This window comes from Athene cunicularia, assembly GCF_003259725.1.
Source record: "Athene cunicularia isolate RWA chromosome 11 unlocalized genomic scaffold, athCun1 chr11_part1, whole genome shotgun sequence".
In the NCBI taxonomy this organism is placed as follows: domain Eukaryota; kingdom Metazoa; phylum Chordata; class Aves; order Strigiformes; family Strigidae; genus Athene; species Athene cunicularia.
The window spans coordinates 5,743,516-5,767,175 of NW_020799113.1; the positions used below are offsets into that span (position 1 = coordinate 5,743,516).

Consider the following 23,660-nt stretch of genomic DNA (forward strand, 5'->3'; position numbering starts at 1 on the left):
TTTTTTTTTTTTTTTTTTTTTTTTTTTCTGCTGGCATCAGAGCTTGCCTATGAACACAAGGCTAAATTCAGATAAAACTGTAAAGAAGTCTGTAATCCTCCTAATGTCAAAATCAATAGCTTTGCCATTAACATTACTGTGAATGAAGTCAGCACTCTGAAAAAATTTTGACTGAAAATATGTTTCCTCAATTGCACCTGACATAGTGCTCAGATTTGCTCATCCTGTGCATATTGTGTGCCCTACATCCCCTTTACACATCACACCTCAACTTGGAAGACCACTTCTGATTAAGGAACTTACTGCCCCATATAAGAGAACAGAAGAAAAAACATGACAAAACTCTTTCAAGGTCAGTGTAATGAGATTCTAGCAACTTAATTTCTGCTCCTTACTTTCATTGATTTCACTCTTTTCTATTTCTTGACACACACACACACACCCCCCACCAACTCTGACTCTCTAAGGCTCATCAGAAGGCCAAATTCAGAACTCCTGGGTAGAAGATAGGTTACATATCTTTACATAGTTATTGAAGTTAATTTTATCTTTATAACCAAGTATATGTTATGTAGTACCAAAGTAAATACAGTTTGGACTGTATTCTTTTGAGTTAGGTACTGATGAAGTTATTTTTGCTAAGACAAAGAATGTTTTACATTGTTGGAAAGAGTGTTACACTTTGAATCTTCCTAAAGTATGTGTAAATTCCATTATAAATGCTAAAATCCACACAAATATTTATATAAAAGTTATACAAAAGATAGCAAACAGCTGTAGATTATTTTCTTGGATATATTCACTGTATTTGAAAAATGCTATAATTTTAACAATATCCTAAATTGCATTACAAAAATAAATTCCTTAAGAAACAAATATTGCTGGAATTTTCCTCAAATGGCAGGTGTGTGGAGATAAAGAGAGAAAAAGAATAAAACCACCATGAATGCTCACCATCTCTTCAAATTTGATATACCAAAGTTTATCAGTTCACAAACATGAGACATTTCCTTTCTTCGCAAGAAATATGGAGTTTTATTCTGAATTCACTACTGCTCATAAAACTTCTCTGATTTGGTCTACATAATATATAAAATCCACCTCCTTCCACATGTACCATATAGAAGGTGGAGAAAAAACATAAATAATAAAACTATAGCTATGGTTTTGATCTTGTTTTGGAACAGCAAAATGCATTAGCAAGAAATAATCCTGCAGTCTGCTATACCGTCTCTCTTACCTCTTTTTGTTTAGGTTTTGTGGAAATCAACACCTTCTATCAGGGTAAGAATTTCTGTTTCATTTGTTTGCTTCATTAAGAACAAGGAAGTGCATAATCCAGGAAGGCTTGATGTACAGATGAAGCTGTCAAGAGCAATATGAGTTCTCACAGAGTAGTTTCTCAAATGTGATAATTACTATTTATTTTATAGGTTTATACATGACATCCCATTATTAAAGTAACTCCCACTTCAGCTTTTATTATTAACCACACTTTTCAATATCATATCGACCCCGAGCAAAACTGTTGTTGCTGTGCAGGAAAATACAAAAAGCTAACACTCAACATTTACTTTACCAGGAATTATTCTCAAAGCTATTTCCACATTTTAAAAGGTGCTTCATTTGAAAATACTGATGGCGTCCATTAGAGACTGAAATTGCCTGTTAGAATAGGCTGGATAAATCAAAGTGTAGGGAGAACCAGTAGGACATTCAAAAGCATTTGGAGCTAGTCCAGCTGAGTTCCCATACAGATCAAGGGGTTTTTTAACACCACTTTCAAGGACAATAGCAACTAGAAGGGAAGAGTCATGTAGCTGCTTCATGTAGAATTCTATGCCTACAGTGGATTTATTATGGGGACTCCACAGACCTCCTAAAAGACCGTACCTGGCACACCTGGGTCAACCTACAGTTTCATTCAGAAACACAGTCTATAATCTCTTTGTCAGTGCTTTATACAAGCAGATTGCAGTCTGTTGTAAGTTCCTACTCAGTCAGTTTTGGCTGCAGATCCTCTTCCCAGCCATTGATTGTTACTACCTCCTCCATTATTTATTCTTCCATACGTATGAAGCAATGGCCTATCACAGTTTTGATTTAAGCCACTGTTCTCCTGCATGGAGTTTACTACTGTATGTGGAGGCAATACAAACGTACCACCACCTACAAGCTGGAAACACAGAGACAAACTACTGCAAACCATCAGGAGGAAATTTCACTCCTTCCTATGCCCATGTAAAGGGATCTGTCACATAGTACTATGGCAGGAGAGCAGGGGAGGGAGAAATTGAACCCATAAGATGAAACTGGCAAATTCAGAATAAATTAAAAACTCAATAACCACAACACTAGGAAGAATCTCTTGCAGGAAAAAAGGAAGGAGAAGAAATGGAAATCCTGTGGACTAGGTGAGAGAGGAAGAATAATCATAGAAAGGACCAGCAATAGTTAATAAAAGCAGCAAAGCAGAAGAGGACATGCTGGATTGTGTCCAGTGGAAAGTGAGTAAGGAAAGACTTCAAAAAGAGCAGAAAAGTCAAAGAAACTAGCCCAGAGACCACACTTGAGCTTTATAAAAAGGAAGGGAGATGAGATCAGAGAGTCTTACAGACATCGAGATCTCACCTGGCCTGTGAAATAAGTGTTCTTCCTCAATGATTTTATATGCATTTTTGTTACATGGATGGCGGATTTTTGATCATACATGCTTTCAGAGATGCAGTGCCATGGCGAAGTACACTAGCAAACATCACAACACAATAATTTTGGCAGAAAGCCTAGGATTTTAGGGGATTTTCACTGAACATCTTCAAAAAAGCACAGCTGATGGAAAACACTACTGAGATCCACTGGAGATTCTAATAATAAAGACAGCACATACATACCACAGCTAACACTAAGATTTATACAGGCTTTCTCCTGACAAACACTTCATTCATTTTTTCATTAATAGGACAACATCAGTCTTGAGGATCCCACTACTTTTTTGCCCCCGTGTCAAACAACATGCACAAAGACATAGTCACACACCATTGCCATTCTCCTTTATGCCTACAGTTTTGATAAATGTATTGGTATTTGTGTATGTTCAGATTTTCCATAATGATAAAGTTTAGGAACAAAGGAGCAGTAATGAATACAAAAGACCTGCACACTAAGTTAAGAAAAAGAAATATCCTGCAAAATTTTCCTACAAGAACATGAACACTAACATGTTCACTTACTACCAGAAACAGTGGAGATAATCCACACTGAAGCACTCCTGTTTATATGACTTTGTTTGTTTCCTTCTTTATATGGATTTCTCTGCTGCACTTATTTTTATATGCTTTTAGTCTAGTCAATTCTGCTGGTTTTTTCCCCGTAATTGAAAGTCATACTAGAATTGTTAACAATGTTAATTTTTGGTGAAATAACACTTTTTTTGTCTGAATTACTGTAATTGTATTATATTCAATGCACTCTTTATTGCAGCCTGTTGTCCAGATGGCTCTGCTGAAGAAATAGAAAAGCTAATATAATATACAAAGATGAAAATTACCAGTAGATCTGATATTAAGTGACAAACTTTTTTCCCCCCAGAGATAAAATGCAGTATCCTCAAAACCAGCACCCGTATTCAGCAATACAGAAGAAAGCACATATTTGTAAACCCTTAAGAAGCATCTTTGATGTTTCGTGGTTTATATTCCTTTGATCAGAGATTAGTTGCTAAAATGCAGAAAAAGGATTGCTTACTGATACACAATGAACTTTAAGAACTAACGTGGGAAAAAAGCCCCTAAAATATCAGATTTATTGCCACCACATCTGAAATAGGACTCAATTTTAAGCATGAATAAGTATAACACTAATCTATAATTTCACCTAAAACATTTCCTAAATTATCTTTTTTATTTAACTGAAGGGAATATGATAAGCAGGTCTCAAATGAACATTGGCACGTTCTACTATGAATTTCATTATACCATTGAATTCTAAATGTTTCAGGAGAGGTGTCACATAGAACTTAATTAATATTCACCAAAAATGGCAACGGCAACAAAATTCAGAATAGGATATAACACTCATCTCCTACTGCCTTTGTCAGATTGCATTGTCAGACACACTGGAGTCTGAAAAACAACACAGAAATGGCAAGAAGATACCACTTTCAGTTTTAATTTTCGATTTGCTACTTGATTTAAAAAATTCAGGGTTTTTTAAGCAAGATACTCTAACATAAAATCACCATAGTGAGAGATAAATGGTAGCCATTAGAGGACACAGAAATGAATGTAACTTCCTAAGATTCAGTTTAAACAAAATACTGACAATTGACAAGTTTTGTTTTTTTTCCTGTGCAAGAGTAAAATAATCTCCACATACATCAGTCATCATACAACATTTATATTTTATAGCTCATGTTTAAACATATCAAGGAATTAAGTCTACTGATTGAAGTCTGGGTTATATTGATTTTTCCAAATTATTTCAACCCTATTTTATATGGTTATCCTATGCATTCAGTAAGGATACATATGCATCTCACAGAAAGATATTCTATATTATCATTTAGAGCTATATCATAAGATACATGAACATGGAGAAAGAGTTGAAAATATACATAGTGGATAAAAATTGTTTTGTTTTTCCTCAGAAGGTTTGACTTTGCAGTTTATGCTACGTCATTTTTCTCACAGCAAGAAGGGAATTAGTTATATCCCTTTCTTACTTCACAACTATGCTATGTGGCTTACTTTATTACGGTTGGTAAAGCACTTTAATTTCTTGGATGAAAGCTGCTAAAGAAGTGCAAATAATTTCTATTTTTAAAATAATTTTAACCTCGGAGTTATACTTCAAAAATCTCAAAGCTCTTTTAACAATCTTGTAGAATATGAGAGATTAAGAACTGGGATTTATATATGCCATCTAAAGGGAAATTTCAGGTTCTGCCTTAATTAGTGCTGAGGCTGTCAAAAACAACCTCAGATTTTATTCAGTTAGGTAATGGCTTAAATACAGAATCCTGTATCACACTGATGACAACATCAAGGACAGCACTTTAAGACTCTCAACCCAGTGACCTCTATCCAAGTGCTCCTACAACACACCACACCATTTCCAATTTTCCCCTCGTTCTTTTACTGGCATAAAGTCAGACTAGTTTGAGGAAGACTGGAAATGACAAAATCTGACAGTTCTAAAATCCAGCTCTCCTCCAGCCTCTATCCTCCATTCAGTTATGAAGAGAGGGAAGCTGAACTGAAAGCCTTTAGCTCTCCAGACCCAGCTCTGGCACGGGGAATGACAAAAATTGAGAGACAGCAACAGAGGCTGCCACTACTCTTTTTTTTTTTTTTCCTCCTGTCTTTCCAGATTCACTGTAAGCTACTTGAACACACTAGCAGCTTCAGCTGTGTATCCAGTATATATGGATATAACGGTTATTGATCTTTATTCAATTTGACAAGTCTACCAGCGAGAGAGCTGAGAAGCAAGTGCACCCCAAAACCAAAATCACCTTTTACTTCATCCGATATGTTTTCTTCTCCAAGTTAATAAAACAGAGGAAGCTTGCTGTGATGGGTAGCCATGGAGTAGCACAGAACCAGTATGCAAGAGTCCAAACTGATACTCAGAAATGTTAAGAAAAATAAAATAATTTGATCTTTGATATGGGTCTGTCAAGCAGGTTAGCTACAATGTTTACATTTCACTAATTATGTTATTTTGTCAAGTGGATCTCATCCAGTCTGAACAGAGTGATGTTACCCCCACATCATCATCTTGCTAGCTTGATATCCAACTTCATATAGCATGACAAGGCAACACTTTTATGAACAAGCCTAGTGTCTGTGATCTGCCTTCGTATGAAATTAGTTTCTTCCCAAATGCCTGTTATTCCAGTTGTTAAATTACTTTAAGTCATGCTCCAAGGCATGTATAGTATACTACAATCAAACAGAAACAACACTTTGCATATCATTAAATGCCAAATTCTTTCTGCCACTCTGGAAGCAGAACTGCAGCCAGAAATGTGTGCTTTCTATGCTTCTTTGCAATTCCAATTGCCAAGTGAACATAGGCTGGGGAAGCAGTTCTGCCAAGTGTCAGTGCTGCGTTAATATTGTTATTATTCTCTGGGAGTGAAGTACATAATGCTATTTTCTCCAAAGGCATTATTGATACCAAGGATTAGCATTACAATTTGTATAATTATTGCAGTGCCCACAGGACTTCATGTCATCAAATATTTATACAACTCAGAACAGTTGAGTGCAAATGATTTTAGATGCCTTGCTGGACATTTGAAAGAAAAAAGCGATCAGATCAGGTAGCTAATTCAAAGGAAAAGCATAATACAGTATTGTCACAGGATACTTGAGAGATATTTGGTCTCAGGATAACCTTGAAATCTCTTCACAGTACTTTTCTTAATCAAGGGCCCTCAGCTTCTGGGTTTTTTTCCTCCTAAGAAGCTATCTAATTTTAAGCCTCCAGTGTCCCCTTGTCACTTCACATGACCTGTCCCTTGAGCATCCAGTGTTTTCTTTTTCTCTGCTTTAGACCTCCATCCAACAAACACATGCTGCAGAACACAGCACATAACGGCAAGTTCTCCAGCTGATACTATCTAGTATCAATGTGGCCTTCAGTGACAATATTACAGGTTTACTTTTTTTTTTTTTTAAATGGCAACAGCAGATTTAATTTATGAAAAACCACTGATTCACGCTAAAATATATGCTCTAAAGTGTTTTGAAGTTAGGAAGATATCAATGCAGTTTGTTCAAAACCTTATATAATTGGAAGTCAATGACAAGTCACAGAAGCAGTCACCAGACTGCCACAACTTCTCAAATACAAAAGATAGTGGCTCAGCCACTTCACCCACCAGTTCCCTCAGAACCTGTGGATGCATCTCATCAGGTCCCATGGATCTGTTTACCTTCAGGTTCCCTAGATGGTCTCATACCTGGTCTTCTCCTGCAGTGGGCGGTTCTTCATTCTCCCAGTCTCTGCCTTTGCCTTCTGAGTCTTGGGTGGTGTGTCTGGCTGGAGCCCTTGCTGGTAAAGACTGAGGCAAAAAAGTCATTGAGCACCTCAGCCTTCTCAATGTCCCAGGTAACCAGCTCTCCTGTTTCCTTATGGAGAGGGCCCACATTTTCCCTAGTCTTCCTTTTATCACCAACGTACCTCTAGAAGCTTTACTTGTTGCCCTTGATATCCCGGACAGATTTAACTCTTATCAGGTCTTTGGCCTTAATATCCTGATCCCTGGCTGCTCAGTTTCTCTGTATTCCTCCCAGGTTACCTGTCCTTGCTTCCACCCTCTGTAGGCTTCCTTTTTGTGTTTGAGCTTGTCCAGGAGCTCCTTGTTTACCCATGCAGATCTCCTGGCAGTCTTACCTGACTTCCTCTTTGTCAGGATGCATTGCTCCCGGGCTTGGAGGAGGTGATCCCTGAATATTAACCAGCTTTCTTGGGCCCCTCTTCCCTCCAGGGCTTTATCCCATGCTACTCTGCCAAGCAGATCCCTGAAGACACCAAAGTGTCTGTCTCTCTGAAGTCTCACATAGCAAGATTGATGTGCGCCCTCCTCACTGCCCTAAAGGATCTCAAACTCCACCATTTCATGATCACTGCAGCCAAGGCTTCTCCTGAGCTTCACACTCCCCACCAGCCCCTCCTTGTTGGTGAGAACAAGGACCAGCACAGCACCTCTCCTCATTGTTCCTCTAGCACTTGGAGAAAGAAGATAACTTCATCAACACCTTCTAGGAACCTCATGGATTGCTTAATGCCTGTTGTGTTGTCCCTCCAACAGATATCAAATGTCCTATTCCTTTCTTTTAAGAAGACAGAATAGTGCCTTTACCCTTGCCAAAGCTCCAAGACAGATTTTAGAACAAAGTTATACACATGTTAAAAAAATAGTGACAATTGCACACTTCTTCCAGATAGCTTCTTAATGAACAGGCCTTATTATGAACTCTTTGCTCCAGTACAGATTGCACCAGATTCACACTTAGCGCTCAAATATACTAACAGGAGAACAGGATCCAGCATCTGGACCCTATGCAGCTTTCTGGCAACAGGATAAATGTCCAATCCATTAATAAATCTATGTGCAAAGGGAGGGTCATATACGCTATTATATATACTTTTAGTACTCTGAGGCTTCATCACAATTCACCTTTTTGCCTTTCTCTATATTTGTGAATTTTGAAAAAAAACAACTGTACAGGGCCTTAACAGAAAGCATCAGGTTTCAAATCACAGTATGTTTACTACTGCTTATTGGGTGTAAAACTACTACAAAGCAAAATTCTTAGTTAATTAACTAAAGTATCACCAACATAAGCTGCCTTGACATCTAATGACATTTAATGGAAAACACTAAATTACATGGTATTCATCTAATAATGCCCTTGAAAAACAGTCCTTTTATTTTGACTTCTCAGATTGCAAGTGAAAAGGATGACTATAATGCTGCCTCTGAGTAGCTGGTATTACTATTTTTTTAGAATAAGTATTTCTAAAAAATTAGGTACCGTTCAGCTATAAAATACTTAAAACTTTCCAAGTCCTTATATATGCAAGAATCACTGGTCTTTCCTTTGCCACATTCCTGGCATTTTTGGAGACTTCACCTCTTTCTCCCTGGCTCGGGAAGGTCAGCTGCTCTATCAGGAGTAAGAAGAGTAGAGCAGAAACACAGCTGATGCCACTCTGTTACGCTCCTTCATGGCTTAACTTGGCTCATAGAAGGAAAATTGCCCATTACATTTTTGAAGCAACTAATGACTCTTCAGCTAAGTAAGTCTGATGTAATAACTTCTACTACATGACTGATATTTATAAAGCCAAAACCTCTGGAAATACTAAAAGCTAGATGACTATCACAGAACACAGTCATATGTCAGAAACAGACAAAACCCTAAGATTGCTTAAAATGGCATGAGCCCTTTCAGTTTTTATACAAATACCACTGCTTAATCTGTTATCTCAGGTTAGACCATGGCTAAAAAAAAAAGTTATAGCCTCACAATGCTAGGAGGAGCATCAGCAAGTTGGACATCATGGCAGAGAGCAAGCACGACAAACCAATGATAATTTATTCTCATTACATAATGCATGTCGTTTAATAAACATATGTCACAAACTGGAAGTAATGTGCAATAGTTAAGTATTAATAGAAAAAAACTGTCCTCTTCTTTGTCTTGATAAGAATTGCATTTGAGATTGTTTAAATAGATAATATTGCAAATATCAAGAGCAGAAGCTAATAAGTAACACTCCATTAGAGATAAAGCAATTAGCAAGTTAGCAAGATGCCATGCAACTACAATTTTAATATCAGCATTGCAGGAGAAACAGTATAATCTTAAGTAGGGATGTTAGCAACACCTTGCATTAAGATTGTCAAAACCTCTATTTTCTTTCTTCAGTGACTTGTATTTGGTCTCCTATTGCAGTAAGTATAGGCAACGCTACTTCTACAAGTATCTACAGTGTTCTGAAAACCTGTCTTTTCATTTTGCTGCTAGAAAAAGGTTTGCACATTAAAAAATATTTTTTATATTTTCAACTTTTATATTTTATATTTTCAACTTTTTTTCCTCATAGTCTACTCATAACAAAAATTCTGGAACTGGAAACATTGTAATAGAAGCAGTATTATGCTCTTGAAAAAACAAAGTTAAAAAACCATGAGGGACTAAGGGGTACACAATCTCTCTTCTGCCAAGTGGGTTCCTATTCAAAACAGATCAGGATTTTAATGAGCATTTCCTTGGAAAATAATGGGACCTGAAAGTCACTTTGGAAGCAGCATAACTAATAAATTTCCCACCTCCAGTGAGGTCAAATCAAGTTAACTGAAGCAGAGAACCTGGCCCACAATTTCACCACACTGAAATACTGCCTGTGTCAGAAAATTCATGTGATTCATTTAATTTTAGGTAAACATCTGAACTTACTACTCCAAGACATATCACAGATACCCTTCAACTAAATTACATAAATAAAATGAACTACAAAATAAAGGGAGGATCACTATTTTTCTTTTCCTCCTCAATTCTCCTCTTAGCTGGTCTTAACCACAGTTGTATCACAGTAATTGCAAAATACTATCATTAGGATAACTAAACTTCATGGAGAAAGCTGTCTGAAGGGACATTAAAATAAGTTTAACTTCGCAAGGTTAAAGGACAAAACAACTGTCCTTTAAGTCGCTGCGACACTAATTAACAACAACTGCTTGCTCATTGAGGATTTCTCTCGGTTGTGTAAATCAGGGAAGATGCTACATTTTGGACTTGGAGCAGACAAATCAGCTATAGCTTTTGGGGGAAAGAGGGGAAAAACCCCCCCCCCCCCCCCCCCCAAACTGGTAAACGATTCAGTTCCATGAAAGGGTATTGAAATACACACCCTTCTCATCCAGGAGACAAGATTTAGACAAAGCCTTTTATGTTACATGATAGCAATTATGGATAGAAACAAAATTTCAGAATAGTCTTCTTAGTAAAGTAGTAACCAGCAAATAATAAATAGTAAATAATAACCAGCAGTTATTATTCTAGCTTTGTATGATGTCTTTTCCTCACTGATCACAATTTTGGCTGCTTCTTACACGTGTGTCAATATCTCTGCCCTTTCTGTAACTGATGCTCTGCTGCATGTAGAACAAGTACAGGGAGCTTGGGAACAATCAGCACTCTAAGGAAAATAATATATGCCGCAGTTTCCCTATCTCAACTTTCTCAGCTGAGGTCTCTTGAGATAGAAGAAACAGTTTTACATTTTTTATATAGAAAACGTATTGCCATTATTTTCTTGATTAAGTTTGGAATCATGCTTTAAACTTGTTCTTCCTAATTGCACACTGAACTTTTATCCTGCTTTAGAAACAGATGCAACATCCAGGCTCCCCTGAATTCCTTATTATATCTTCTGCCTATTAAGAGAGAAGAATGACTATGCAAAAAGGAAAGGCACACCTCTGGAAATACATAGCTCCAAACAGCAGACCTAGCAGGGAAAATGATCAATTAGAAACCAACCCATAATTCAGACAGTAAAGCAGGTTCCCGCTCCAGCTGAACAAGAGCTATGGAATGAGGCTTAGAATCAATATTAGCTAAACCAATTTTATGATTAATTATGATCATTATAATGATCAAATCTTTATTTAAATTACTTAAGTACAGAAACAAATATGGGACTTCTCTAAAAGTAGTTATGTTTATTTGTAGGGTGTACAATTTTAGAAGTTGAATGGATACAGTGAAGTTCATCAGCTAGCAGCAAAGCACTGATCCTTTGAACTATGCTATCATTACAGGAGGCATTGCTTTCAGACTAATCCGCTGTGACTTTACCAGGTGGGGTTTGTTTTTAGCTCTTAATGTAGATGAAAAGCAATGAAAATATGAAAGATATTAAGACAGCAATTTCTAAGAAGTACTTAAAGCTATATAGCCAGGTTATGGAGATTGTTTAAATTTAGGGCACTCAACACTTAAATCTAACTTGCATAAAGAAGAGAAAAAGAGTTAGGGAAAAATATTTATATAATAGTGCATTGTCAAAGGAGGGATATTTGACCATTTCCAGTTCTTAATAACAGCACTTAATATTATAAATAGCATGTTATTTTAGAAAAACAATTACCTCTTGGAATAATGGCAAAGTAATAGAAATGCTTAACTGGCTGAGGCTCTATATCTCTAGGAGGTTGACTCAGTTAAATTGTGATATCCTTTACTAGCTTCTTGACAATAGTATTAGTTTCAATGGTGTGTTGAAGAAAGTGTTGGAGCATACACAGTGCAGAGACTTGACCCTGAGCTGCTACTCCTGTCAGAGCAGATACCAAAACCTCATCTTTTAGAGAGCTATCTTCCACTGTTGCCATGAAACACATGGAAAGATAACTAAAGCCTAACAGACACCCACCTGAATATGGAGACAGCCTATCAGAGGTGTTAACTACCATAACTGATATATTACAGTCTAGTAGTCAGAGCCAACCATATAGAATAGAATACAGGGAGGCTTACAAATGCAAATGAACATTTGATTTTGCCAAGAAAGGTTGGACCAGATGATCCTTGAGTTCTAGAATATCAGCCTGGTATTCTATGACTTCTATTGTGCTAGTACAGAAATTGGTCCGTTAAAAGAAGGGAATTTTGTTTTTTGTTTGGGTACCTAGTAGAAGGTCTCCCAAGATAATGATCAGGATGGTGCTTAAAGCTGACCCAAACAGAACTGAATGACATATCTGCTGCCCACCCAAACAGGTAGAAGGAAGGATCCTTCTGCCTCCAAGAACTCTGGGTCCTCTTTGTACCACCTCACACAGAATTGAGACAGACACACCTCAAGGCTGTCCTTGCTCAGTCTGCATCACTCCTGAAATTCCCCTCTCGACTGCCCCTCTGTCCTCTCTGATCATGAGCTCCTCTGACACCTTCAGTATGCTTTCTGTCCTACAACTGTGCACCTTCAAGCCTCTGACAGCTCCCAACTCTCTGTAAAAGAAAGCTTTTCTTTCCTGTCTCCTCTACACTTTGCATCCTTCCCAACCACTAAAAAAAAAAAAAAAAAAATGGCTAAAGAGCTATAGCCTTCTCTTACTTCAGGAAATGAAAGAACTCAGAAGAAAGATGTACAACTAGAACAGCAGTCCCAAAAGTTTGGATTTTTCCAATCCATAACTGTGGTAAAAGCAACAGCTGAAGCTTGAAGGAGTCAGAAGAGTAGGAAGAGCACCAAGATGGAAGCAGTCAACACCAACCTCCTCAAATTGACTTGTCCTCCCATTCTAGATTACAACTTACTTGGCTTATGCCTTGAGCCTGTTCTGCATAACTCCTAGCTTCACTTGTTCTGTACCAAGCAATGTAATTTCTTGAGACACTACTAGTTCCTAATGATGTGGAATATAATGTGTCACTACTGAATGCAGTTAAGGAATATGCAAAAGAGAAAACACCAAACACTTTGAAAGAGAATCCTGTCACAGCATTCTATTAGACTAACCATGTGAAAATGTTTATTTGCTATGAAGTTACAGTTATTACACAAATTGGTCCATTCTGCAGTGCCACAGTACTCTTACATGGTGTTGCAAGATTTCTTTAAAATTATGTTGAAAAAGATACATTCAGCTAATGAAATTAATGAGCTTTAATACTCTCTTGAAGTACAGGTTTTCAGCACAAATTTGCTTCATTATCACAGCTCTGTAAGTCTTGTAATGCATAATGGTCACTGATCCTATCCAGAACACAGTGAAACGTGTCAAAAGTTTAATTGTACATGCACCTACATTTTAAAGCAAATAAGGCAGTCTCCAAGGCTATTAATATAACAGACACTTTTTATAATTAAAGGAATAATGTCCAAAGATTAGCTGGAAAGTATTTTAATTAAAGTTAGTAAATTACTTTTGAATTCATCATTACATAGAAACTCAATGAAAACTAGATGCTTAATTTTGCAACAATACACCAACAACAGCAAGTTTTCCCACATTTGTGTCAGATGCAGAACCCCATCTCACATGCTGAAACACCTGATCAGTACAAGTTTTCCTCATTTGCTTAACACCAAGTCTGGTGCTGTAATACGGCTTTTTCTCTCTGATGTTCTCAAGTAGACGACTTTCAAAATCTCATCCAAAAAGAGTAACATTCACATAAAAAGTCATTTTAATGAGTTTATAAAAATATATTCATATAAAATACAGTATTAGCTCTGGAAAACACTTTCTATGGACACTATTTTAATGAATGGCACAGAAGGATTCAATAACTTTTCTTGAATGCATCGGTGGTACAAATACAAACCCATCACAGGAAATCTATCTAAAAATGTATTTCAATAACTCAATTTAGTAAAGGTTTACAATGTCTTTGGATGGTACAAAGTGACTCCCGCAAGAAGTTAATATTAATTATAAGAACACATTTTTCGTCTAGACAGAGACAGGATTAAGCTCATCTATTCTTTTTTATATTGAATTGAATATGAGCATACACTTTTTGTCTACCTCATCAGTTTCATGTGACATCAGACTGCAGTTCTACAGTTTGCTTTCTGTGTCATTAGCATATCTATTCTATACTCCTCCAGGCCATTTACAGACTGAAAAAGGTCAGTCAAAAACAAAGTTTAAGAAAACAGTTAAATTGATATAGCCTTTAGAGCACTACTGTGAAGTCCCTGAATGAACAGTAACAGTTTTTATGCCCATTGTTCACCAGAAGCCTGAAATTAGATTTGGAGGTGGTACCCCTCAGGAAGCAGTAAATGCCCATGTTTTTGTGCTATTAGTCAGGATAAGTGACAAAAAAGGGTTTGGAGCAGTAATCACATGCATGCACAGTTGGGGTAGAGGAGCCGTGGAACCTAGAGATGAAGATATTTTTCTTTGCTGACTAGAGAACCCCAAGGTAAGAAGGTAAATTTAAAAGCAGGCAAAACCAGCAAAGTTGCACAGAAGACACCTGGTACCAAGGCTGTTAGGGTGAGGAGAGGGGAAATATCCAAACAAATATCTATCAAGCAAATGCTGCCGCTGAGAGCAAATGCCCAACAATTTCCTCCTCTAGCCCTGAATTTTATAAGCTCAACTCTTACCTAAGTTACACCATGTCCTACTCTTATGTCAGTTGTCCCCTCTCCCTCCAGGGAAGGGTGCTCTGGTATTACAATTACTAATGTGTCAAGTGATATACAATGTCCTGCAAATAACTACTGCAGTTCCACATTGATGTAAGAAAGAATATCCTTTTGTATGTAACTTTCAAAATGAGCACAAGCTATTTGTGGGAACTATTTAATATTTCATTACTGCAGTCACATTCAGCACACCATGCCACATACTGCATGTTTATTCTATTTGGTCTGGTACTAGTGAACCTGCTACAAGCACTTGCATTCTACCCAGATTTGACAGGTGAGAGATTTGTCAGTATTTTTGTCAGTATTTCCATTTTACTAACAGAACCACCATTACACTTGCATTAGATATACCAAGAGAATGCAAACCGGAGTGATCCTTGACCTGCTGAAAAGGTCATCTATGATGGCTTTCGTGACATGTGGGTGCTGCACAGTTCCCAGGTGTCTTCCCTTTATAGTTTCATTAGAAGGTATTTGTTACCAGGCTGAATTAATTTGAACAACTGTTACATGGTTTGGACGTGGCAGACATCTTTTCAACTCCAGTAACAGCAAGGAGTATTTTTATTACTTGATCTGTTAATTCACCATGAGCCAGCAGACAAAGTTTCATTCTGTCAACTCAGCAGGAAAAGCATTCTGGTGTGTGTGCTACTGGTCAGGCAAATGGCGTTTTCCATATCAGCTCACAATTGCTATAACATGGATAGCAATTTGCAATGTGTGCTTTAAGAATAAATTGATGTACTACTTATCATTTTACCTTTCTAAATTAAAACTACTGTTCCTGCAATGATGGGCAAAGCAAAGGTTAGACTGTCAAAACTAGTTGACAAATGCAATTCATTTCAAGACACCAGAGTTTACTGCATGACTTGCACCTCCACAGCACAAATACCTCCTATCGAGTCAAAAGCTGAGATACACCACGGAGATGAGCATATATCTAAATGCAGCGTCTGAAGTGTTATTGATTTTTATATCCACTCAGAATATGTTCAACAAAATTGCTGTCTTTTTACTGGTTTTGACCAGCTCTGTTGACTCTATTTACAAGAGTGTCTTTGCATTTCAAAAAAGTGTTTAGTGGGGATGCAAGGAGGAATCCATCAGGAAACAGCATACATTAAAGCTGCTGCAATCAAGAAAACAGTGTTAATAGCACTGACAATACTGAAACTGCCTTTCTACTTTGTTTATTCCAGTGTTAAAAAAATATATGGAAAACTTTAAAATGCCACTCCACCAACTCAGCACTGTATATATTTTCTTTTTTCTAACTAGACTTGCTTGGAAAATTCTTACAAGCATTTTAACCTTTTTGCTACTGAAACTTCTGCCCATACCTTAGGCACACCATTCCCAATTACCCAGTAACTTAAGAATTTCTACTGGTTTTAACTTATCTCATGTGCTATATTTCCTTCTTTTCAATAGCAGGATACAAATTAGCACTTAATATTTACTTAATACATTCTATTACAGCAAAATGAATTAGAGTCTTTATTAACCTGAACTGAAAAATTATGATATTGTCTATTAAATCACTGAGTATATTCAGCACATTTGTATTGTGTTGGCTTTCTTAGGATTCTACTATATTTTCCTCATGCTGGGATAATGAGTCTCCTAAATTGCTATCTGCAATAAATTTCTTGTGAAATGGTTCAGTTTCCGTTTTCCACTCCTTTACTTTCTGCTTTGAATAGAGAACCCTATAGTGACATAGAGATTGCAAAGGAAAACAATTCAGAGAAGACTAATCACTAGAGAGTTTTGGAAGAGGATAAGCCCGAAGGGTTCAGGGATTACAAATGCACCAACTGGTCATTTCAGTTGTATTCACACCAAGGCTTTTTCCAAAATACATTTGATAAGTTTGTCAATAATGTCATTAGCTTTCATATAATGTTTTTGCTTCTCTCCAGGTCCAAATCTGACAGCTATGTCCTATTGATGCCTTTTATCAGACGCATGTCACCCATTCTACAATGACCTAATTCTTCTCTGTCAAGACTCTTATTTACTCCCACACATTCTCTTTTTTTTTCCCCCCTACTTTTTTTTGGGGGGGTGAGTAAACCACTACACCTCCTGGGTGCTTTTATCCTCAACCTTCAAAGGACCATTTCCTTGAATCTTTGAAAGTTACCTCTTCCCTCAAAGTCAAAGCAAATGAGTGTGGGTTTTACTTCAGCAAATCATGGTGGGATGTTTTTATTTTACCCTGTAAGAGTCATGTCAAACAATACAAGGTATGGTGCAGTACTCATTTGGAGGAACAAATCAGAAGTCTTTTCCACACTTAGGTGATGATAAGATCAACAAGATAGTGGGGACAGAGACTAGCTGGGTAGAACTCCTGCACATTAGAGTAAGTGCAAAGACCTGATGTCTATTTGAAAGCCTGATACTAAATGAAATAATGCTCCGACAAAGACCAAAGAGAAAAAGAAGTGCCCAGAATTTTGCTTTGTTGTCCTGTTCACCCACAAGAATCAGTTATATCGGTGTTTTAACAAATGCCACAGGACCTACATGTTTACCATAAACTGTTTCATTAGTCCTGATTTCTTTCAAACTAAGTCCTATTCAAGTCAGCTTTGTAGCAGCAACACTGGCCTTAACTGCCAGGGGGTACGTGTAAGACATTTTTATAAAAGGGTTCTCCCACCCACCTCTCATTTTCCTTGTCTTTATTCCAACAATAAACTACTGACTCCAGCTGAACTACTGACCACACTGATAGTTCCATTCATGAGAAAAATGCTCCCAGACAAGTATTTGAACCTGAGTGTTTGGACTCAGACATAGCATAGCTTAAGAGCAATAGCAGGGTAAAGCATGCTACATGTAACTGCTTTTAGGGTTTTAATGTGTTTTAGTGTCTCCTGCTCCTACAAGAAACAAACTGATATAACTCCACACACAGGGTGAGGATGCCTACTTATCCTCAAAATCCTCATCTTATCTTTTCTACTTGGGACAGATCTATCCCATGCTTCATCAGTGGAATCTGACTAGAAATCTCCTTTTCCTTCCAAGCTACAGATATGCACACCTACCTCTCACTGTAGCTTCTAGAACCTGAAGGATCCAAGTATTATGCATCATACCTTTAACAGACAAGTTATGTTTCAAAGGTCAACAACAGAATTGCATTAATTAATCTTTTATCTTCACTTTAAATAATATGTAGAAGGTTCATGTTCTTTCATGCTCTAAATCTAGCTAGCTCATGAAAGCAAGGATCTGCATTAGCTGACTGCAACTAATTTTGACTTGCCAGTCTTACCTCAGCTGGCTCAGTTGCATCCCCTTTTCAATTTTTAATGTAGTACTTTTTAATCACACACCTGAACTGTTGTGGTTTTAAACCAGATCCACGACATGCTAAATAATTGCAGTGGCTGCACAATGCAAGAACCACCCAAGACTCCAACACACACATTCCTTCATCTGATTTACATTATATGGAAAGGTTAAAATACTGTTCACATAGCACTGGTGCAGTGTTTTCTTTCAACTTGTTTCTCATATACTTTTCCAATAGGAAGAAAAGTGAAGTTTAAGAAATGTAACAAATATATAACCAGCTATTTATAAAATTAGTCATAAATCTTGGAGCCACTAGAGTCTCAATAGTACTCTGAAGGCTTCTGATTGTTTATTTGCTTGAGTGCTGTGTGTCACCATAAATATTGTTATCCCTTAAAATGTACTGTCTTCTTATCTTCATTGTGGAGGAAGAAGAAAACATCTACCTCTCCTTCAGCAATAGGTGAGTTTATGTTAAGAATGCTGTTTCTGGACCTGTAGGCCTAATTAACTACTTTTCCCCCTCTAGTTAATGACAGCTCTATAGATGACCTTAAATATATGTCACAAACAATTGCTGCTATAGAGAACAAGTTATCCCAACAGTATGAATTCAACTGTCGGGTGGTTTGTTTTGGTTGTTTGTTGTTTTGTTTTTTTTTTTATCCCCAGAAAGTTTAGCTAATAAAACCTGCTTACGTTTGTTCACATAAATCAAATAGACTTAAATATAAAATAATTTCTCTCAAAAAGCAAAAATGATTGATTCCTAATTATCTTTCTTATCTGATTATCTTTTTTAAAGATAGTTACCAATAAAAAGGTGTTTGGTGATGTTTATTTTAGTAATACAAGCTACTCACTTCAAGCAATACAAATATTTTTTACCAAATTGTTTTGAGGTTTTTGGTTTCTTTTGTCTTGTTCAAACTTTTAAAAATTATGTTTTCCCACAGTTTTACTATTAAGAAACAATGCACAAAATACAGTGGCATATCCCAATACCCATATATATTGTTTTGCCAGTAGCATTTTTGATAAAGAAAATTCAGGTAATGAAAATCCATCTTTTCTTCAGAAAGAGATTAAATTGAACACAAGAAAATCTCTGAAGATATGGAGATTCAGATGTATTGTTTGCAAATGTGCAGAAGAGAATCAATTTAATGAAACTTCTATAATTTTTCCCAATACTAATCAATTTTACTATGCTTAACTATTACTTTTGGAGGATAAATCCAATACTACAACCAAAAAATTAGATAAAATCCAATTAAGAGCAATTCTGAGAACTCCAGAATCTCAACCATGGAGAGACTGATCATGGAAGGGCTGCAGTATGATTCTGATGCAAGATACCCAAGTTTCACCTACATGATCTTTTAAGCTTCTAGACCTTTTCTCCTATACCATTTATAATGCGTAAGTAATTTTTAGCTTTAAAACTCAAACTGTGGCTGTTCTTCCCTCTTGGGCCACATTCTGTAGAGGCAGACAATTTCCTGAGGATCCAATTCCCCCCATCATATAAACCCTTCTATAAACTTACATAGTTATTTTATTATAATGGAGTTAAGCAGTATCAGAGTAAGGGGGAAGAAAAATCTGATTGATTTAGGACAATATCAAAGTATATTTGACATAGACACATTCAATCGACACCTCCTTCTCTACCTTCCCCATTTGGCTCCAGGGGAAAAAGACATGTTAAACGACAACAGTTCCGAAAACACACTAAGAAACACTCTTACATACAACTATTAATTCACTGACTGTTTTCAGCTGTTTATGGCCAAGAAGTCACTCATGGAGTCTCTGATTTAAAATAGTGCAGTAATAAATAAGGTCTTTTAAAAACACTGTTTCAATAAATTTTAGTTTAAAAGTAAAATTACTGAAATTTATCTCATCTTACTTAAAGGATGAGCAGAACTGCATTAGATATTTGATTACATTTTTTAGTAGCAGTGTGATTTCCCTCCCTCTTCAAGCTTTCTGAAGTAAATAGAAAGACTTGATTTCCTTGAACTTTTGAATTAAGTCCTAGAAGCAAACATCACCAGAGATCTTAGCAACCAAGTGGAAGAAAAGCGATCACTTTTGTTCTTTTTTTCCCTTGGTTGGTCCTGCCCTGATTGCAACAGAAAGAAAATCAAATGCTAAAGAAACAGATGCTCTGATTTATTTAATGAGTGCTGTGGAAAATTATCTGTCCAAAATTTTAGATTAAGAGTTTGTTAAGGCTAAAGATGAAGAAAGATTATAGTTTGAGAATCTTTAAAAAAATCTTCTGTAAAAGATATTTAAAATATTCGAATTTACAATGTGGTTTCTGAGACAAGGCAGAAGACAGAGTGCAGAGGAAATGAACGACGACTGCCAAATCCAGTTAAAGAAATGATACCTTCCCCCCTCAAGTTTCGTTTACTCTCATCTTTTAATACCACACTGAATTAATTGGTTCAGAATTTGCAGCACAATAAGGCGAAATTCTGTACAAGTATGCAAGAACATTGCTGAATTGATGTACTTTATTTTAAAGGGTGTCTCTGCAAGAGCATTGCTTGAACAATAACTGCATTTTCCAACTGTAGACCCCCAAATACTTCTATGGTATGAAACATGGCTATAGAGTTACACATATGCATGCAGAATATTAATAAGCAAGGCAATTAGACTGAGGAAGACCCAGCAGAAGAACAAAAAGTGCAAGTGTTACAGTTATCTTCAAAATTAATATGTGCTGTAAGCACTGCAGTCATGCTGCTTTCCAAAAGAAGTACGGAAAGAACAATGACAGCTGAATGAACTGTAGTTTCACTGAAAGATGCAGAGGTAGGCTCATCACCAATCAATACTGTAGAAGCCCACAAAAAGGACTTCCATCAGCATATTCTCCTCAGACTGTCCTACAGGCTCAACAGCAGAAAAATATTTCCAAAGCATGTATCAAGAAAATAGGCAGTGCTACTGTAATCCCCTTTCTTCTCGCAGTGCCTGCTGTCACACTGGACACAGTAGTAGATCCTTACCTTAGGTCTGTTCTCTGCCACAGGGCATTTAAACCCACCTGCTTTAGTCTTACTCTCAGGCTACCAGCTGATCTCTCAGAAACACTGTGAACAGACACCTGAAAGTGTCTGCACAAAAGGTTTAAGTTTGGAATTTGAGCTACCTATGCAGCTTTGGTGCCTATAACGGTTAAGCAAGTGTTTCTTCAGCATTACAAGTTTTGTCTTGGGTGAAAACACAGTTTCTGGTTTAGGACAGTGCATCATGTTTCTGTAGAAAAACCCCATGGCAGGACACAGCTCTGTGGCATTCTGCAAAGGTGCTCAAATCAGCATCTACTATGCAGAATTTAAAGTTGTCTTTTTATCAGATTTTCTTCTTAAGACTTACTGTGCAATGGAAGGGAAATAGTTTTGTGTCAATTTACACAGGATTCAATAAAAGCAAATTAAAAAGTTGTTTCCTATTAAAATCTACACAAGTTTTCTATTATCATGAGTGTTATTAACTGGAGATATATATGCCAGGTCTTCTTTTAATTACAGGCATATAACTTACACAAAAAGAAGTCATATCTTCCAAGTAATTACAGGCAGCTCTAAAGCATATTATTGTATTATTAAATTAAAAAATCTGCTAGTAGAAAGATCAAAAATTAAATATAGAATCATCCAGCATTCAAAGAAATAGTAGGCATAGACAGAAGTGAAATAAGCTAAATTATTCAGTTTTTAAAATACAGTTTTCAAACAGAAAAGAATTATATGCAGCAGTAGTGCTTTGCTGCGGTTTTCTAAATCAGATGTAGCTACCAGCAAACTATTCAGGTCTCATTAAAATGTGCAGAGAAGTAAACCCAGTTTATCCTGAAGAGCAGCCAATGAACACTTTTTTACTCCAGTGAAATAATTTCCAGAAAGATCCCCCATGCTGAGTAAAATGAGGAAAATGAACAGCATCATACAATCAGGGCACAGTGCATTAAGCAATATTGTCTAACCTCAGTTCTTCAGAACTTGTACATATGTATTCGATTTATGCACTCTATTTCAAGTTAAGAACTCGGAATCCCTTGTACTGTCCAATGGAAGTGAGGCAGTCTTGAAGAAAGAGGCACAGGCCCTACAGATTAAATCCCCCGGGATTAAACAGGCCTGTAAAATCCTCATTATTAAGATACCACAGTCCAAGTCTGAATATTTTATCCATGTCTTTGTTCAGTGCTCAGAAGACAAACCTGGCTGTGTAATGACCACAGAGGACGTACAACTCCCTGAAGCCACGCTTCTTCATTTACCTTAAACTGCCCCATAAATTGTACCATCCAATCATAAACCAGTTCAGGTTTCATTCTACTCTCTAAATCAGCAAGGCTCACCCTGAATTAATGATGAGACTTAATAAAATGTAAAATAGTACAGATTAAAAAGGATCATAATACATAAAACTGCATTTTGAGGTTGAGCGGGATACAGACTTTAAGCTAGCTATTACATATTTTGCAGTAGATTTAGAGCAGGATATCCAGGAAGCATTTTCAAAGCTAGTTCTAAGAGCCTTTACTGCATGACCACAGAGAGTCGGACAAGTTAGGTGAAGTAAGTGCGTGTACTAGACACATCTAAAGCATACATCTATTTTTAATGCCTGAGCAAATGTTTAAGGTCCAAAATGTTGAAATGTTGCATCTTTTTTTCCACTAATAGTTTTCAGGAGTGAGCAGAACCAGAACTGCAAAAACAATGCAAGATTATTTTAAACAGATTTCCCTTCTGGTTCTATAAGATAAACAGGTTTAGAAATTTGTGCTAAATTCTGCATTTCTGGAGGCTCATGGAAGCTGGAATCAACCCCTTTTGAAACCTGCCCTGCTATCTACTTGTGTTCCAGTAAGATCGCAAATTGGCTGCTGCTTCCAAGGCTAAGCCAAAGTCCAGCTGCAAATGTGAGGTGCTGAAGATCTGCCTTAAGGTTCTGCAGCTTGCATGTAAGTCTCAACTTTGTATTTTTATAAATGACTGCCACTGATGAGTTTTGTCATAATATTGTAATTATTGCCTTTTTCTTAGATTTGCTTTCTTATTAGAGAGAACTCAAAATAAAGCAGAACATTCTCTCCCTACATATCAACAGCATACACACAAATGACTTTTTTGTTTAATTTTTTCCCCCCCATCATCTTTACACAGATGAGTAAAAACCCCAAACTAAAATGCCTGAGATGTTATTCAGTCTTAAACTATGTGAGAACCTTTGCAATTTTAAACAAGTATCAACTACATTCATAGCAAGATTAAAAATAAGTTTTATTAGTAGCCTTAGCAAGTACTCTGCAAATATAAAGGCTGTTAAATTTTAGTAGACACTAACACCCTAGAAAGTGCTTTAAATGTCTATCCACCCTCACGACTAGCTGCCTTCGGCCATACCTCAGTAGGGAAATACACAACATGTATTAGTTGGACTACATAAGACAAAGAGTGTGCTGGTTTCAAACTTTTACTGCACTAGCGTTTTTATTCCGGCTAATTCAAAGTGTCATCAGAGTGGATTAAAGAGAGAAGAGAAAAGAAAGAGCGAGGGAGAGAAGGTAAATTAATTCCTCCATACCAGAAAGCCAACTTTCAGTCAGCTTTTCC

The 23,660-nt window shown here is 36.8% G+C and overlaps 1 protein-coding gene and 1 long non-coding RNA gene across 2 annotated transcripts in view; one reads left to right on the forward strand and one right to left on the reverse strand.

Moving 5' to 3' along the window:
* CDH8 (cadherin 8) overlaps window positions 1-23,660 on the reverse strand; it is a 212,252-nt gene that overhangs the window by 170,240 nt on the left and 18,352 nt on the right. The gene's annotated exons all lie outside the window — the stretch shown is intronic.
* The window catches only part of LOC113484322, a 45,394-nt gene continuing 44,278 nt past the window's right edge, over window positions 22,545-23,660 (forward strand). Inside the window, exon 1 of the long non-coding RNA XR_003399203.1 lies at window positions 22,545-23,008. This is a non-coding gene — a long non-coding RNA (uncharacterized LOC113484322). The remainder of the gene's footprint in view (window positions 23,009-23,660) is intronic.